Genomic DNA, 18,942 nt, shown 5'->3' on the forward strand with positions numbered 1-18,942 from the left:
AAATTCACTCGAGAAAAATATCTGGTTGAAGTGGGAATCGAACCCACGGCCTTCCGATCGTGAGTCAGGCGCACTACCACCGCGGCCAATTTTGAGTGGGATGTTGTTCAAACTAGAATTTGTCTAATGATAAGCTTTTGGAAATAATGAAAAATATTCAATTGTGCGTTCAATGTCACACTTAGAGCAAGTTTCAATGTTTTGAACATTGGATTTTGTTAAAATAAACAAGACGTATTTACTTTTCTTCAGAAAATTATACGATATTCTAATGTTTCGTGTGCTATTAGTTAACTTACCAATAGCGATCTGAATGATTTATAAACACGTATTTCAACCCGATTATGTTGATTTTCTGATAGGAGGGGCTCTCTGAATATGCAACATATACGAAATGCTTCAGAAAATAAGCTGAATTTCAATTTTTCCCGAAAAATATTTATTTAATCATCAATTTCTTATTAATTTCTTTTCTCTGAAGTAGTCCCCTTCAGATTCAATACAATTGTGCCAGCGTTTTTTCCAATGTTCGAAGCAGATCTGATATGCACTTTTTGGTATGTCCTGGAGCTCTCTCAGCCATTCGGTTTTTATCGTCATAAAACACAGTCCTGTCATGGGTCTCTTCAATCTTGCAAACGAGAAAAAGTCACAAGGTGGCATACCTGGTGAATACGGTGGCTGAGGCATGATAAAGGTGTTGTTTTTGGCCGAAACGAACAAGCGATGACGAGTAAGCAGGTACATTATCGTGATGCGAAAGCCATGAAATGTTTTTTACAATACCGGTGTGCTTTTTTGATCTTGGCTCTCCCATGGCTCTCCCAATTGTCCCATTGAGACGATTGGACCAGTTATGATTTTTTCATTCAAGAATTCCTGAGCGATATCATGCGACGGTGTTTTTGATAAAAAATCAGCAGTTGTGGAACGAACTTCGCTGCCACACGCTTCATGCCCAGAAGTTCCAAAACGGATCACAGGAGCTAACGGATATCCCGACAGCAACTTCTCTCATAGTGATTCGACAATTTTTTTCACTTCCTCAACTACTTGTAAACATTTTTCTGACTCAGAGTACAATTACCGTATGCTACGATCAACATTTCAATCTATTCATAGGTCATTCGAGTGCTTTCACATATCCCCTCTTTCCCCTCTCCGCTTTATCGATTTTAGCGGGAGTTGACCATTTGACGGGAGTTGGTCGGGTTCCGCTTGATTATAGGTTTCCATATGTTACGTATCTCTACGCTAGCTTGACTAAATGTGTTGTTGTACAACATATACGCGGCTTCCTTGAATTTTTTCCTAAACCAGTGTTCCTCTTTGTGGATGATTTCAGCTTGAGCCCACTTGATATTATGTTGGTGAGTCCAACCATGCTCTGCTATTCCGGATTTGCTGGTTTCTCCTCGCTGTGTGTGTTTCTTGTACTCAGCAATGCGAACTCTCAATGGCCTCTTAGTTTCACCGATGTATGATTCTCCGCACTCCTCGCAGGGTATCCGGTAAATGCAATTCTTGGAATCGTAGTGCGCGTTTGGTGGCCTGGTTTTTGTGAGGCTGTTACGGATAGTGTTCCCAGAGCTGAAGTAAGTCCTGATGTTATACTTGGACCCAATCCTTCTTATCCTTTTTGATAATTCTCTGATATAGGGAAGTACAAGTACTACCATCACTCTGGAGTAACTATTCCGTTGAAGGTCATTTTTGATGATGCCTAGTTCCTTTTCGAGACCTTTCTTTGTATTACAGAGCCCGAAAGCACGGTCTAATAGATTCTTGATGATTCCTCTCTCTGTCGATTGATGGTTGTTGGATTTCTGGTTTTATTTTTCATTTTTTGTTAATAGTATTTTTTCAATTATTAGCTTTCATTATTGTTTAAATTTCTATTATTATTTTGGTTGTTTCTTGTATGTTATTTCTTTGTAATTTCAATCTTTTGTTTTAATAAAATTATTATTTTCGGTTAATCTTTTCCATTTTTTTTTTCAGGGATTTCAAATCAATTTATATTATAGTAGCTATAGCTATAGCTAAGCAGCTGAAACCGTGAACATATGCTCGGGATGAGTGTACCAACATAAACAATGTCTAATCAAATCTACCTAGCCCGCGAAATTTGAACATTCACTTAATTTTTTGAACACACCTCGTACAGTGCGGACGGGCAAGTTATCAGAGCGAAAATAAATCTTTTTCAGTGCTTTTTGATGGAAGAAGTCAATAGTGCGATGATCTCCACTTTTTTCGGAGTTCTTGATGTTTGAATTTGGGACTAGGAATTTCATTACCCTGTCACCCAATGTCAGATTTATTCAAACAGATGGCATCCCTTGGAATATATGAGTGTTAATTTCGAAGGATCTGAAGCTGGTTCTGATGTTATATTCGGACCCAATCCTTCTCATACTTCAAGACAATCCTCTGATGTAGGGAAGTACAAGTGCTGATTGTGACGGCTTCTCTTCCTCGTGAGGCTCTTGATATCTTCTAGCCAAAATCTGTTTCACCATCACTTTGGAGTATCCATTTCGTTGAAGGTCATCTTTGATGATGCCAAGCACCCGAAATCACGGTCTACTATAGTCTTCATGATTCCTCTCTTAGTCGATTGATGATGGTTGGATTACTGGTTCAGATACTGTCCCGTATGAGTGGGTTTTCGCAATACATATGTTTCCTATTTAGTGTCGGTCCTCTTCACCAATACGTCTAAGAATGGCAATTCGTTATGGACTTCCCTCCATTGTGAAAGTGATGGAAAGTGTTAGGTTGTTGATGTTCTTCAGGAAGGTGTCTAGTTCTGTATTTCCATGGTTCCATATTATGAATGTGTCATCAACGTATTTCAGTCAGACTCGGGGCTTCTTGTGGCTTTTTCAATGGCTAGAGTTTCAAACCACCCCATATATACTCTTTATATGTCTTCCTAATGGGTTACCAGTCTCATATGCTATGTTAACATTCCTTTTTGATAGTAGAATTTTCATTTCATCTGATGATTTTCCTGTCTGTGGAAGCTATGGTAAGCTACTAATTTATGTTGATGAGGGTGATTAGAATGGTTATCTGTATAGATTGTGGTAGATTGCGAAATCATGTTTGTTGTTGATTTCTGTAATTGTCTGGTCTGAAAAGTTTATCGAATGATGGGTTTTTAGTTCTATTGAGAATTTTATGGTTTTGTGAATAGAGTTGATGTATTCAAAATAGGCTGTAATTTTCAAAGTGGTCCTGTGCAGTAGGCTATAACATCATCAACATACCTATACCAATGAATTAATTTATGAAGAGTTGGATGTTGCTGGAAAGCTTTTTCGAAGGTTTTCATTAATATTTCAGACTTAGAAAATCTTCCATGATGAGTTCTTCTTTGTTGTTATATATTGTGTTATTGAATTCTAAATAATTTTGGTCTAGACATACTGACAATAATGAAAGAATATCAGAATGAATTAATGTGTCTGTATAATTTTTCAATAGCATTCCATCTATGAGTTTGCAACAATCTTCTAGAGTCTAGAGGAATGAATTAATGGGTTTGTATGATTTTTGATAGCACTTCATCTGTGAGTTTGTAAGAACCTTCTGGAGGAATGCTTGGAAATGAATTTGTGACGTTGAACGAAATCAGGTGGAAGGTGAATATTGGAGATGTTTTTTATTAGTTCCTGACAGTTTTTGATACTGAGCGAAGATGATAATAGGGTATAGTTTTCGAAGGTATTCATCAGGAGTTCATAAATTTCATACAATGGTGCTTTTAGGAACGATACTACTGGTCTGATGGGATGATGTTTGTGAAGTTTAATTCACGATTATAGTCGTGGAGTTTCTGTTCTCAGGTCTGATGAGGGAGGTTGCTTGTTGGGTGGAGTTTTCACCGTGATCTGAAATCTGTTGGTTGAATTTTTCGGTAAGATCACTGTAGAACTGGTTTGTATGTAATCGAGTGTTTCATGTCAATTTCATTGGTAATGACAATTACTGTGCTACCTTTGTCTGCTTTTGTGAAAGAAATGCTGTTACTATTGATTTTCTGATTTATCGACTCAAGTGATTTCTGTTCCGAATTGTGATTTTGTTAAAATGAAGATTTTTTTGTTGTGCTGTTCTATGTTCAGGGTTATTGTCTGGGGTTGTGGATTTGGGTGCAATTTCTGTTTCGACACCTGAAATTTCTGGGTTTTCAACTGAATCGAGTGTTAAGATGTTATTTTTGAAATCTTCATGAAGTAATTCAATTTCTGTTTCAGATAACTATGTATCGGTTGGGTTAACGAATCTCTTGTAAAACTGGTGATCTGAAAATTTTGTGATGGGGTTATTTAATGGTTAAGATTTAGTGAGTATATTGAATTTGTGTTTTTGAGTAATGCATTTCTTGTAATTGATAATTCTACCCTTTCTCCTGATGTGACATTCAGAATCGACTGAATTAATCATTTATAGGATTAGGTTTTGACATAAAATGTCAAAATTTACCTGTTTCCTAAAAGTTATATTGTATTGTACCTAATCATTTATTTAAAATCAGTTTTACCAGACTCAATAATTCATCTGATGGGTTCTATCATTATCTACTATTATATAAAATGTATTGTAGGATAGTTTGATATATCAGTAACTGATGCAGTTACCATATGCGATACACGTTTCATTGTGGAAATTATACAGTTATTATCATGGATAGTCTTAATAATTTTCATCAAGTGACAAGTCAGAGTACTCATAATTCGAGTAGATGTTCACAATGTTCTTGAACCTTCTGACATCCAATATCTTCTGTTAAACAGGGGTGAAATTTATCTCTCATGAGGTAGATCTGTTTGTCGTCTGAGATAAATATTGTTCTAGCTCCTCTAGCTTTAGGTGAACTTTCTGTTGTTTGAAATTCTACAAACAATTTCCTGAGATATTTCCTGCAGACCATCAGAAAATGTTGCATTGAATACCTTTTCTATCTCATGAAATTAAGGATCCCTTATAATTTTTCCTCTGAAAATCCGACGCGAACCATTTTTCGAAATTGAAATGAAATTAAATGTAGCGTCATCATCAGCTGTCAAGCTAACACAAGCTCTGTTCCTCGTGACACGGTGTGGATTCCTATGTACATAGTCGATCACAAAAAAGCCTAAATCGGATTAAATAAAACTTTTTTTTCGTTAAATACTTTTTTAAATACTATTCATTTCCGTGAACACTTTTTTCTCTCACACATTACAAATTTTATGTAACCTGTAACAACTAACTTTGGAGCTATTTTAGTCCTCTATTGGCTGCAAAGTTGAGATTTAGCATTTTTGTAACCCCTAATTCATATACTAATAACTCTGCAACTGGTTATCAAAATTCAAAACAGTTGTACAAAGATCTCGAATACCTTTCATACGAAAGGTCACAAGACCTACCTTATCATTTGAAAGAAAAATGGGAAGTGCTCTTTCTCATTGATTATTTTTTATCGAGAAGTATTAAAAGTGATTCTTCTTCATACAAATTTTGTCCGACTCTGACATCTTGTTGCGTTCAAAAGTTAAGTGGGGGGACTATATACGTCCGCACTGTATGTTTCAGCGAAATACATTTGATTTATAAAAGCGGTTTTCTTTCGGAAATCTTGAAGGAGAAGTTTATTATTTCTTGGAAAATTCTAACTGGAAACAAAACACTTTAAATTGCTTCACCGCAACGTTAATAGAATCCACTGATGAGATTTCAGAAAAATATCATCTATACTTAAATAAGTTAAGTGTCATGTTCCTCTTAACAAATATTCATCTTTAGATGATCGTGAAATCTGTTTCTGATCTGCTCCGAAGTAATCATAGATTTTGTAACCGATGACCCACTGTCAGGTCACTTTTTCAATCGATACCTTGCGGACTTCCTTAGAAAAGGGGTATTGTGAAGGATGGAGTATTTTGAGACTTAAATCACCTACTCCGTGCTTCTCAGTTTTTTCTTTCTCTAGCTTTCATTTATGATTGAAATTTCAGTAAAGTCCTCAATAAACGGTCAATGATACCTGTACTAGCAAATTCTGGATCTGCTACACGCAGGTTTGGAAAATCAATCTAGTCACTCGTATCAAGTTCTCATTATGTTGCTACAATTATAAGGTAGAATCGCCGTATCAATATTGATGACGTGAGGACGTTTGGATATTATGAGGCCATCATGATTTGCTGGCGTGTTCATGGTACCCAGATGCTGAAAATATTCAGCATCTGGGCACCATAACACGCCAGCAAATCACAATTTCTATCAATAGATAGAAATTGTGAATGGTGAAGACGAAAGCATTCAATAGTTTATGGCTAAGGTTATTCTTCCACTGTCAAGCTAGCATTCCAACAGTCGATAGATTCCACGACTGTCCATCATCTGAACTCTAGCTGTAGACAAGAGTAGGCTAGATTTATAACCAGAGAAGGCTGCATGAACTGAAGAACCACTAGATGAAGGTGCTTGACAAGATTCCTTCAGATCTACAGGGGATCCCACATTTATGACATTTGGATGAACTTCAACAAGATGTGAATGTATAGAATTGACTAAGATAATTTATACAAGGTTTTTTACTCGTCACAATATGTATCATCCGAATGGAAGACTATATAAAAAATTTGGTCATTTGTATATTTGATAATCCGACTTAAAACAAATTGTACATTTAGACTTCGCATCATGTGAGTGAGTCAGCAGGAAAGTAGAACGAGTTGGGTGAAGCGACCTGTTATTGTATTCAACCCTCTTTATTCAAAGCAAGACAATGTTTGGATAGAGAATCCAACAAGTCGTATTTCGGAAGTTTTGAGGAATTTTGATAAAATTCATATTGAGTGGCAACCAATTGGTTTCAATAATATCTGTGTCGCGTTAGTCAACAGGGTCGTGAAATGAGTAATTGAACAAAGATGAGAAACAACGTTCAAGTTTGATAAAAAGTGTTATGGTTTGTGAAAAGATTCAATTTTAAAAATCACTGAGTGATTTTCGGAATGCCAATTCATCAAGCCAAATAAGCGAAAGGGAGTTTGCGTTTTTTAACAATTTATACAAAATTCGTTCCACAGTGTACTCTTTCTATCCAAGTAAGTGTAAAAACGTATTTTCTGCATTTTACACGAAGAATAAATTTTATGCTTGCATTCTATGAACTTTGCGATTATATTTTGATTTTTCGAAGTAGAAAATTGAAGTATATTTTTCCAACTGCAGTTGGTAGTAAAAGTTGATATTCATTCTTTCTCAAACTCAATTTTTTGAATACTTTTTTCATATGTCCGTTAAGTATCGACTTCTGAGAGTTGTCGTTCATAGGGGTGCGATAGCTGGTTAACGGAAAAACAGATATGTTCATTAAAGGTATGAGAGGTTAGTACAGACACTGATAAATAAATAAGAGTTTCGGTAAATATTTCCTTTCAATGAAATATTTTCATCTCTTCAAAAAATAAAGATGAAATCTCAATGATAATATTTCAATATACTCCAGTGGAAACAATAAAAGTATCAACCTCAATTTCAAAATAAAATATAGCTGGTGAATTTGAAACTTCAGAAACTCAATCAACATACCTTTAATCTAGTCACCAACATAATTACAAACTTAAATTGACGATCGTCTGTTGTTAGATGAACAATGAAAGGGAAAAAGTTTGGATGAAGTCAAGCATTTATCCAGTTGGTTTTTCACTTCAATACCTCAAGATATTTGAAGTATACAGTTCAGTCTCATAAAACGGTTCAACAATCACATCAAAATTCGGTCGATAACGAAACGTTTTTCAATTTCAAGTTCAAGTTTGAAATCTGTAAATGATCTGTGAATATCTCTAAAACTAGAGCTTCACAACAACAAGAAGGACTGAACGAAACTATAAGAGTGATTCATAAGAAATGGTTGTGTGTGTAATTCATTGATTTTTTGCATGAATTGATCGAGATATGACGATGTTATTCGATAGAAATCGGGCCAGTGGTGCCACTCTTGCGAGCTTTCATCTGAAATGTTTTCCTAATCCCTTCGAAATTGAAAAAAATCACAATGAGTTTGTTTTCCTTTCATAGGTCTATAAAAAAAGCATGTGATAATATACAGTGTCACCATTAAAATGCGCACCATATGGTAAACTTTTTTTTCGAAAAGTTTCAATGAAGTTTAACTTCGGCACTTGTTTCTGCTTTGAATTCAACTTAAAATGATGCGGCCAACTGCGACCCACTGACGTTCAGTGTTTGTCAAATTCAACTTTTTTTTTTATTGAAAAAATGCATTTCTAGATCGAATTTAACAAAAAGTTACTTGAAAAAGTTGTGTCTACGGCAATTTCATATCCATATGCCAAATTTTATACAACTAGGATAAAGTTAACGTTTTATTTATTTTTGACAGATATCCCCTTTATTTTAAAAAACAAGTTCGGTTAATTGTCATAAATTCATGTATACATAACAAATCATCATGGAGTTTAACTTTTCTGATAAATTTTCACTTATACGGACATTTTTAGAGAGAAATTAAAAATGTGCTATAAAATTTTTAACATGACTGGTGCAAAGTTTCAATCACTTGGCTATTTTCTTAAACAAACGTCAGTACCTTCAATTTTGAAAAAGTAGACACAACTCAAAAACTGCAATAAGTATTAATGAAATTACTAGAGTTGAAATTACATTAAAATTTCTATATTCAGTATTTACAGATTATTTATAAACACTAACTAGGGCGGTCAGGATGCTTAATCACGTTGAATAAAATTTTTAAGTAGGTCTTGACAAACAAAATGCATGATATGGTAGTATCAAGTTGTTGATTTACTTGTCAAATTTTTAACAGTTATTGTTGCAATAATGTTGTCTCTTCAGGAAAGAATAGAAATAGGATATCTGTCAAAAATAAGCAAAACGTTAACTTCATCCTAGTTGCATAAAATTTGGCATATGGATATAAAATTGCCGTGGACACAACTTTTTCAAGTACCTTTTTGTTAAATTCGATCTAGAAATGCACTTTTTCAATTTTTTTCAAAAATAAAGTTCAATTTGACAAACACTGAACGTCAGTGGGTCGCAGTTGGCCGCATCATTTTAAGTTGAATTCAAAGCACAAATAAGTGCCGAAGTTAAACTTCATTTAAACTTTTCGAAAAAAAAGTTTACCATATGGTGCGCACTCTAATGGTGACACTGTATGTTTATCTTTCGAGGATGGCTTCCTATACCCATTTTAGTGTACATACAATCTGAATCTATAATTGGAAAGCTATTCAAAGTGATACAATATCAATCCTTATCAAATGTTCACGTTAGTTGCCTTAAGCATCTCATTCATATAAAAGATATAAAATGTGGAAACTGTGGAAGATTTGGGTATACCTATACTATAACTCCACACACTCAAATAAACCACATTTCACATAGCAGCTCAGGCACCACTAACTATGGGATTTATAGTGAGACAACGTGCATATTTCAATGACTATATTATAGTTTGGTCAGACCTAACTTCGAATGGGGCTGTAGTATGGCATCCTTCTCATATTGTTCACAAAAATGGATTAGAAAAAATTCAAAACCGATTTCTGAGATATTAATATTACAAAAAATATAAAATACACCCGGCTATAATACAATCTGTAGCACTACGAAATGAATTAAAATATCCAGTTTAGAAGGCTGGAAAGTATATACCGGAAAGTATAGAATATATTTTAATAACTCTAAAATACAAAACTTGAAATTATAAAACAACAACAAAAAATAAATGGCGACTTTCTCTCTCTCATGAAACAAAATGTAGGGTGTCTCCAGAGGCTCCAATATATTCAATACATCGCCAGAACACTTACTGACACGACTATCGTCCAACATAAACGAGTACGTTTCGTCTTTGTAATAATGTACCAGATTTAACGCCAGAATCACAGTCAACATTGAAGTGTTCATCTATTTCGAACGTTCGTAAGAGTTTGGTGCTTCCGTCAGAGGTTGAGTAAAAGTTTGGTGCTTCCGTCAGAGGTTGAGTTATGCTTGAAGATCATCAGTGTTATCATTAGATTGACTGGTGCCTCAGCTATACTTGTTTTCTTACAACAGTCAGTTAGTTTGGCGCATGTTTGGCAATACAGTCGATCATCACCTGTTGAAAGTTCCATTTTCAGATGATTCAACAATAAGCTTTGCACGGACTGGTTATTAGTCATATTAGGAAACTTTTGATCCACACATTTTTAACTATTTCGTTTTTTCTCTTCACACTTGGACTGGACTGGCAGGATCGCCATGAAATGTTGGGTTTTCCAGGTAGTTTAATTGAAGCCAGTCATTACCAAGAGTTTCGTTTTTATTCGTATCAAAGTTAACATCTTACATCGAAGAGTATATGCACACTAATGATTCATCAGAATCGGGCTAGTTGAAGTTCCGGAAATTCACATACGTTTTTGCTACCTCTTGAATATCAACTACAAAGTAAACAAGTTAGAATTTTTCTAGCAAAAGATTTACAAACACAAGACGAGATAGAGTCTACGGAATCCATCAGTCCAGAGCGTTCAGGAGTATTGATTCCGCTATTGTTTTGCTCACGAAGATTATTCAACAAGAACCCCAAGAATTCGAAACAATCCTCTTGTTGTCCTTACGAGTATCTTATAAAATTCAAAGACTCCAGGAAATCAGTTGGAGGGAAAGATGATACATTCTTATGAAACTGCAGCTGCATGAACAGGTGTTTGAGTTTGGTGAATAGGTAGGAAACATTCTCCTTCCCTTTCATCATTAAAACCTCGTTCTTCGTCATTAACAACACTTGTAAAATGGTATTCATGTAGCAAGTGCTTGTTGAATTATCTTATCCAATTTTCTTCTCAGATTTTAAAAACAATTTTTAACTGATTAGTAAGGAAGAACATGTTTCACATAATCTGCATAATAACTGTCTCAATCTCACATCTTTAATCAAAAAGAGAATTACCAAAAGAGTCATTCAGTTCTTTGATGTAACACACTTATCAACAAACAACTGTTTACAAATCATTGCAATGATAAAAATAACAAACAACTTTTTATTAATGTCAAATGTCAAATTTATTTTCCCTTTCAAACAAGTTTATAGTGACCTAAAAACATAATATTGAATAGCATCAGCACAAAAAACTGAAAGGATTAGAATACATTGGTAATCCTACTAATCCTACTCCTACTAATATTATAAATGTGTAAAGTTTGTGAGGATGGACGAATGTTATGTATGAATTTACATTTTTTACTTTTTCACGGCTGAACAGCTCAAAGAATTCAAATGTTAGTTGGTATATAGATAGATCATGACCTGGAATACCACATAGGTAGGTTTCCACGGTAACACGGGTAAAACAGCGGAGAACAGCTATTATTGTGAAAGTGGGTACCTATTGATTGGCTGACACTCTTATATTAACGTACATCCGAAGCTACTGAAACTAGAATCTTGAAATATGCAGATAGATTCTTTGTATAGCGTAAATAAGTATCTAGAAAGTGAATCAGGAATTTCCACCTCCAAGGAGAAGAATAGGGGTTCGAAGATGATATTGAATTTCGTCAGTTTTCAAGTTGGAAACCTGAAATTATACTAGCTGTTACTCGAGTAACAGCTAGTAATTTATATTTTTACTTTAAAAATACGGTAACTGAAAAAATATGCCAACTGCACTAAGTAATAAATAGTTTTGAGAATAGAATTATGTTACCTATAAAGGCATTTCGCAAAACTAACACAAACGTCAACGACGTCTGCCCGCGTTCGGGTCGCGTTATTAGTGATGGCACTTCATTGCTCAGACCGCCCCTCTACCCCCGCGTATCTTCACCCTTAGTCTCACAGTAGACGCGACGCGTAATGGCTTATTGCGTTGCGTCAAGTTAATCTTATCATGATAACTTTTGAACGATTCGTCCAAATTACTTAGTGTGAAAGACAAAGTATATCTATATTGAATACTTGAAACAACAATTGTATCAATTTTTATTAAAATTTGACAGATACTCTAAAATGTGCATTGTAAAAAAGTATCCAATTCAATTGTATTCATGGCTCAGTATTTTGCATATAGTGGCTACCACATAATAAGTAGACGTATGCTATCGTGGATTTTTATTTACAACTATTTAAGAGAAACAATCTTATGTTACATTATCGTTACGTTACATTATCTGCATGTAACTCCAACTGTATAGGCAGCGCACGTCAAGATAGCTCTCAGGGAGCACGAATTTTTCCGACTTACTCAATATTTATCGTTATATTATGACCAGAATTAAACAAAACCTTTGTAGATTGTAGTCTATTTGTTATTATGATGTGTAAGTTGTATTTATGTAAAGTTTCATCAAAATCTGTTCAGCCGTTCAGGCGTGAGAGAGCCACAAACATACATTTATCCATCCTCACAAACTTTCACATTTATATTACTATAGATAGTTTTTTGAATGAACAGGCAAAGACTTGAGTTGGCCATTGACATATACTGTAGTAGGAGTCAAGATTAAACAGAAAAAAAAATAGAGATAATAGTTGGGTACGAATATTTCTAAATATCTCTGATTTGACAAAAATTTGAAGCAGAATAATGTTCAAACAAAATGCCTTCGCCTACCCAAAATCTCAAACTTGTCTTTAACGAGGAACAACTCCTAAAATTGTATTATGCTTAAATTGATTCCAGGTTAAGATCCGTGGTGCCCTTCTGGGGTCTATCAACCTTATCATCAGATGTTTTCATTGCACAGAAGCGCATTATTTGTACTATAGTTGGAGTTTCAAAACGCTCATCCTGTAGAGATCACTTCAAGAGTCTAAAACTCTATACGCTTCCATCACTATTAATTTTTGACTTCTGCACATACGTAAAAAAAATCGTAGTAACTTCACACCGAACAACTACAGATACGAATACCAAACACGCTAAGAATACCATTTTTATATTCCTTTTAGTTGTACAAAAATTAATTACAATTCTACTAGAGCAATGGCTCCCCGGATTTACAATTCATTACCCGACGAAATAAAAAAGAGTGAAACACTTCATTGTTTCAAAAACAAATTGAAAGACTTCCTAGTGATGAGGTGTTTCTATTCTTTGAAGGAATATTCACAAACTTAACATTTCATCTTTTCATTCCTTTCTTTGTTTTTCTGATGTAATTTTTTTTGTAGCCTTAAATAATTTTTGTGTTCAATTTTATTTAATTTCATTCTATTATGTATTCAGTTTATTTTGTATTGACGAATCCAATACAATTTTTACTCGTCAAATGGAAAATGAAACATTATTTTTATTATAATCATTACCCTTATCTTACAAGGGAAATAAGTGCATTGTCTAATTGGAAAAAACGGGTTCATGAGCTTCATTTTAGTGTATCATAAAATGCAACTTGCTGTTTCACATGAAATACGTATTAAATATCCAATTAGTAGCTTGTTTCCGATAAGCATAAAAGTTATTGGAATAATGAAACTTTACGAAAAGTGGTACAATATAACGGAATATTTCCGTGATTGCCATTTGTTTATTCAATCGGATATTCTTAAGACAGTCACTATATGACTTCAATGATGTGGAATGATAACGTATAAGTTTTACTCAATTAAGTGATATATGAAAAGGGTATAATGAATACTACATTTTGATGTGGATTTTAACAGTAAAAATGATTTTATATTGAGGTTTCGAATATTGAACGAAAGTTATTTTTTGAAAAATATGTTAATTGTAATAAAGTACTATATACGCGTATAGAAAGCTTAAACTTTTCAGTTTGCCCTTGGAAGTTTATCTGTTGCACTGTTTTTTAATTTTTTTTCAATATGTGTCTAATATGTTTGTCGGCCGAAACCGAAACCAAAACTTCTTTACAAGGATTATCTTTTGAAGGAAAAATAAAGAAAACGTTAGTATGATCAGTCAGCCTTTATTTTTTTTGAATTATTATTCTGGCATCAATCACAACGTCATGCAATCTTCGACTCACCGAAAACAAGTTGTTTTCGTTGAGTAATTCAATTAAGAACTCATTATAAAGAATTTAAACGATAATAATCGTATGAGTTTTGATGGAGGTATGTTTGTGAAAATTCATTGTTACAGAGCCCTGAAGGAGAATTTGATTAAATTCGAAACATCGGCAGGAGAACAATTGTTTTTTTAAGAAAAAATTGATCCTGTTACCCAGCCAACCTTTCTTTAGAAAAATTATTGGATCAATAAACAAGTTAAACAAAATTGTTTTTGTTTATTCGAAATTCACATGCTCACATAAATTTATATACATGTAAATATACAGTAAAATGGATTAACGGGGTCTCTCAGTCGAAAAATCAAAACTCAGCTTTACTTTGCCAAGCTTCCGCTTCTAATGGGAAGCTTTTTCAGGACCTATAATTTATTGAGTTGTGGATGAGTGAAAGACAATGAATTGAACATATAAACATACGAAATAAAGTTAAACATGTATGGATTTTTTGAATTTGACAAATGTCATACCTTCACATAAATGTCATTTTTCAATGGGCATGATGATTTGATAATTGTTTGACTCTAAAGAGAGAGTTAATTGATACAATTTTCATTATTATCATCATGATTTTTGGTGTAGTTCCAGTAAGTAACTGTATATACTGCTGAGATTATCAATGTCAGTTCTTTCATTCAAACAATCAGAAGACTTAATAATTTCAGCCCTTCACGAAAAAGGCGTTTGGAAATATTTTTTTCTATATGTGAAACTTTGATATTAGAGTAATTTGGTTCTGTTCTGTTTATATAGAATGTTGCGCTAATGCACATGATTTCTTATTAAGCTTTATATCACTTTTATGTGAAGTTATTCTATCTTTGAGAATTCTAGATGTTGTTCCAATATAATACAAATTACAAATGTTACAAGGAATTGACTTCTTGGTAGTATCCATTTTATCTTTCAATTTGGTATTCAAATTCTTTATAGTTTTAATATTTTTTTGGCATATTTTGATATTTTGGTCATTATGAAGAAGTTTTATGATATTTGAAGATAAATTTCCAAAATTCCCATATGACGTTGAGAGTCTTAGCGACTGGAGCTATCTCGACGTGCGCTGCCTATACCGTTGGAGTTACATGTAGATAATGTAACGTAACGATAATGTAACAAAAGATTGTTTCTCCTAAATAGTTCTAAATAAAAATCCGCGATAGCATACGTCTACTTATTATGTGGTAGCCACTATATGCAAAATACTGAGCCATAAGTACAATTGAATTGAATACTTTTTTACAATGCACATTTTAGAGTATCTGTCAAATTATAATAAAAATTGATACAATTTTTGTTTCAAGTATTCAATACAGATAAACTTTGTCTCTCACACTAAATAATTTGGACGAATCGTTCAAAAGTTATCATGCTAAGATTAATTTGACGCAACGCAATAAGCTATTACGCGTCGCGTCTACTATAAGACTAAGGGTGAATATACACGGGGGTAGAGGGGCGGTCTGAGCCATGAAGTGCCATCACTAATAACGCGACCCGAACGCGGGCAGATGCGTGAGGGCAGACGTCGTTGACGTTTGTGTTAGTTTTGCGAAATTCCTTTATAGGTAACATAATTCTATTCTCAAAACTATTTATTACTTAGTGCAGTTGGCATATTTTTTCAGTTACCGTATTTTTAAAGTAAAAATATAAATTTCTAGCTGTTACCCGAGTAGAATTCGGTTTGTCACATTAATTTTCGTGAATTACCATTTTGAACAAATAACTATAATTAACCCAAAATTCAATATCATCTTTGAGCCCCTATTTTTCTCCTTGGAGGTGGAAATTCCTGATTCACTTTCTAGATGCTTATTTACGCTATACAAAGAATCTACCTGCATTTTTAAAGATTCTAGTTTCAGTAACTTCGGCTGTACGTTAATATAAGAGTGTCAGCCAATCAATAGGTACCCACTTTTACAATAATAGCTGTTCTCCGCTGTTTTACCCGTGTTACCGTGGAAACCTACCTATGTGGTATTCCAGGTCATGATCTATCTATATACCCAACTAACATTTGAATTCGTTGAGATGTTCAGGCGTGAAAAAGTAAAAAATGTAAATACATAGATTACATTCATCCATCTTCACAAACTTTATACATTTATGATATTAGTAGGAGTAGGATTAGTAGGATTACCAATGTATTTTAATCCTTTCAGTTTTTTGTGCTGATGCTATTCAATATTATATGTTTTTAGGTCACTATATACTTGTTTGAAAGGGAAACTAAATTTGACATTTGACATTAATAAAAAGTTGTTTGTTATTTTTATCATTGCAATGATTTGTGAACAGTTGTTTGTTGATAAGTGTGTTACATCAAACAACTGAATGATTCTGTTGGTAATTTTCTTTTTGATTAAAGATGTGAGATTGAGACAGTTATTATGCAGATTCTGTGAAACTTGTTCTTCGTTGCGAATCAGTGAAAATCAGTAAAATCTGAAAAGAAAATTGGATGAGATAATTTAACAATCACTTGCTACATGAATACCATTTTTACAAGTGTTGTTAATGACGAAGAATTTCAAGAACGAGGTTTTAATGATGAAAGGGAACGAGAATCTTTCCTACCTATTCACCAAACTCAAACAGCTGTTCATGCAGCTGCAGTTTCATGAGAATGTATCATCTTTCCCTCCAACCGATTTCCTGGAGTCTTTGAAGTCTATAAGATATTCGTAAGGACAAGAGGATTGCGCCAAACTAACTGACTGTTATAAGAAAACAAGTATAGCTGAGGCACCAGTCAATCTAATAATAACACTGATGATCTTCAAGCATAACTCAACCTCTGACGGAAGCACCAAACTTTTACTCAATCTCTGACGGAAGCACCAAACTCTTACGAAGGTTGAATCTGGTCATTATTACGCCTTGATCAAAGACGAAACGGACTGGTTTAAGATTGACGATAGTCGTGTCATCAAGTGTTCTGGCGATGTATTGAATATATTGGAGCCTCCATTTCATGAGAGAGAGGAAGTCGCTCGGAGCACCAATTAATTTTTGTTGTTGTTTTATAATTTCAAGTTTTGTATTTTAGAGTTATTAAAATATATTCTATACTTTCCGGCCTATACTTTCCAGCCTTCTAAACTGTCTATTTTAATTCATTTTATAGTGCTACAGATTGTATTATAGCTGGGTGTATTTTATGGGTGTATTTTATATATATTAATGAATGCTTCAATTGAAGTTTGCCATTAAATAAATTGAGTAACACTTACCTATAGCTGATATAGATATAAGGAGGAGAATATTGACGTAGTTGTTTGTCAAATCTGGAAAGAGAAAAGATATTAACATACAACAAGAGACACCTCCATAGAAATATTTGTTAAACAAGTTTTTCAGTACATTGTACATCAGCGTGGGACATTTCCATAATTTTCTATTTGATGAGATAGCAGATGAACTTTCTCTGGAATATATATCTCATTTTTGAGGAATAATTTCAGTAAGATTTTTCTATTTCATCATCTACCAAATGAAATATATTATTTATTTGAAATGATACAGACAATGAATTTTTTTATCGCTCAATAACCGAAAAATATGTGACTTTAATAACTTTATAGAAAAATCTACAAAATTACTAACAGATTATTCATGAGTCCTTATATTCATCCTTGCTCTAAACGAAAGCATAATCGATAAATAGATTTTCTGTTCCTGTTTTATAAAGTCTACACAACTAACTAGAACCTCTTTATACGAAGTTGTAATATATTCCCATTTTTACTGAACTTCGGAAATCAAGATATATGGGCTTTATAATCTACCACTTAGATAGCAAATCATGTGTATTTTTTCACTTCAGTTCTGCCATATCTAATATACTAGCTGATATACTAGCCAAATTATCTACTAGACATGTAGAGAAACCTCTGAAAGGTCAAAGCAAATCTGATCTTCAAATCTTTGGTATTCAAATCATAAAATTCACATCTTACATAAGAATTCACCATTATTATTTAGCTTGAAAGTTTTTACGTAGTATTCCTCTCATGAAATACATATAATATGACTATTCAATTGTTGAATGTTGAATTCAATTACTGAACGAACAAAATCTTTTTTGTTCATTCAAAAATTTTGTAGAAAAGAAAATATTTCACTTTGCAGGAGTCACCATTTTCCAAAATTTCAACTCTCAATTCATAAGATGAAAATCATAATAGATAATAAAATCATAGATTCATAATAGAACCACCCTTATGACAAATATAATTTTCTGCCGATTCAAACTATTTCCTTCAGTTAGATATTATAGATGTCTATCAGAACGCAAAATTTCATGAATGAGTCTTCGTTTTTAAGGCCACCTTCTATTATTTTTCAATGTCAAGAATCGAAACAAAATCAGTCCGAAACCAGTCTGCAAGTATGTTCAAATTATTGAAAATCTATTGCGGCAGTGAAGAATCCTGCAGTGACACCGGTCGGATATAATCCAACGTCCTTCGTGGTATTAGCCAGGGGAGTAGTTGTTTTCTGATGGATGTCAGTCCATTCACCTACAGTTTAGGGAGTTGAGACTGGCGTGAACGAATTGTTCCTTCAGATGATTTTATTTATAATTTGTGTTTATAAGTTCGTGGTCAAATTTTTCTTCACTTCTTATAACTTTATATTATTGAATTGGGGTAGATTATTTGAATATCATGTTTAATATAATAGGTAATTAGTTAATAATGATTCAGAGGCAACTTATTGATTTGCCAGTTTTTTGTGCACTAGTCTCAATTTACTGAACTCATTTCACCAATATTATTTGACCCCACCAAAATCTTCAACTGCAACTAGGCCTGATACCCTGAGGCTACTGGAGGTGGATTTCCACCAAAAGGA

At 33.6% G+C, this 18,942-nt stretch overlaps 1 protein-coding gene across 2 annotated transcripts in view; it reads right to left on the reverse strand.

The window, feature by feature from the left end:
• Mip (Myoinhibiting peptide precursor) overlaps positions 1–18,942 on the reverse strand; it is a 254,565-nt gene that overhangs the window by 175,349 nt on the left and 60,274 nt on the right. For both annotated transcript variants that reach the window (XM_074177191.1, XM_074177192.1), the window contains exon 2: positions 17,319–17,372. The gene's annotated coding sequence lies outside the window, so the exon portion shown is untranslated. The remainder of the gene's footprint in view (positions 1–17,318; positions 17,373–18,942) is intronic.

This window comes from Leptinotarsa decemlineata, unplaced genomic scaffold, assembly GCF_025532065.1.
Source record: "Leptinotarsa decemlineata unplaced genomic scaffold, Ldec_3_MD MMD2_tig00002159_RagTag_RagTag, whole genome shotgun sequence".
Classification (NCBI taxonomy): Eukaryota; Metazoa; Arthropoda; class Insecta; order Coleoptera; family Chrysomelidae; genus Leptinotarsa; species Leptinotarsa decemlineata.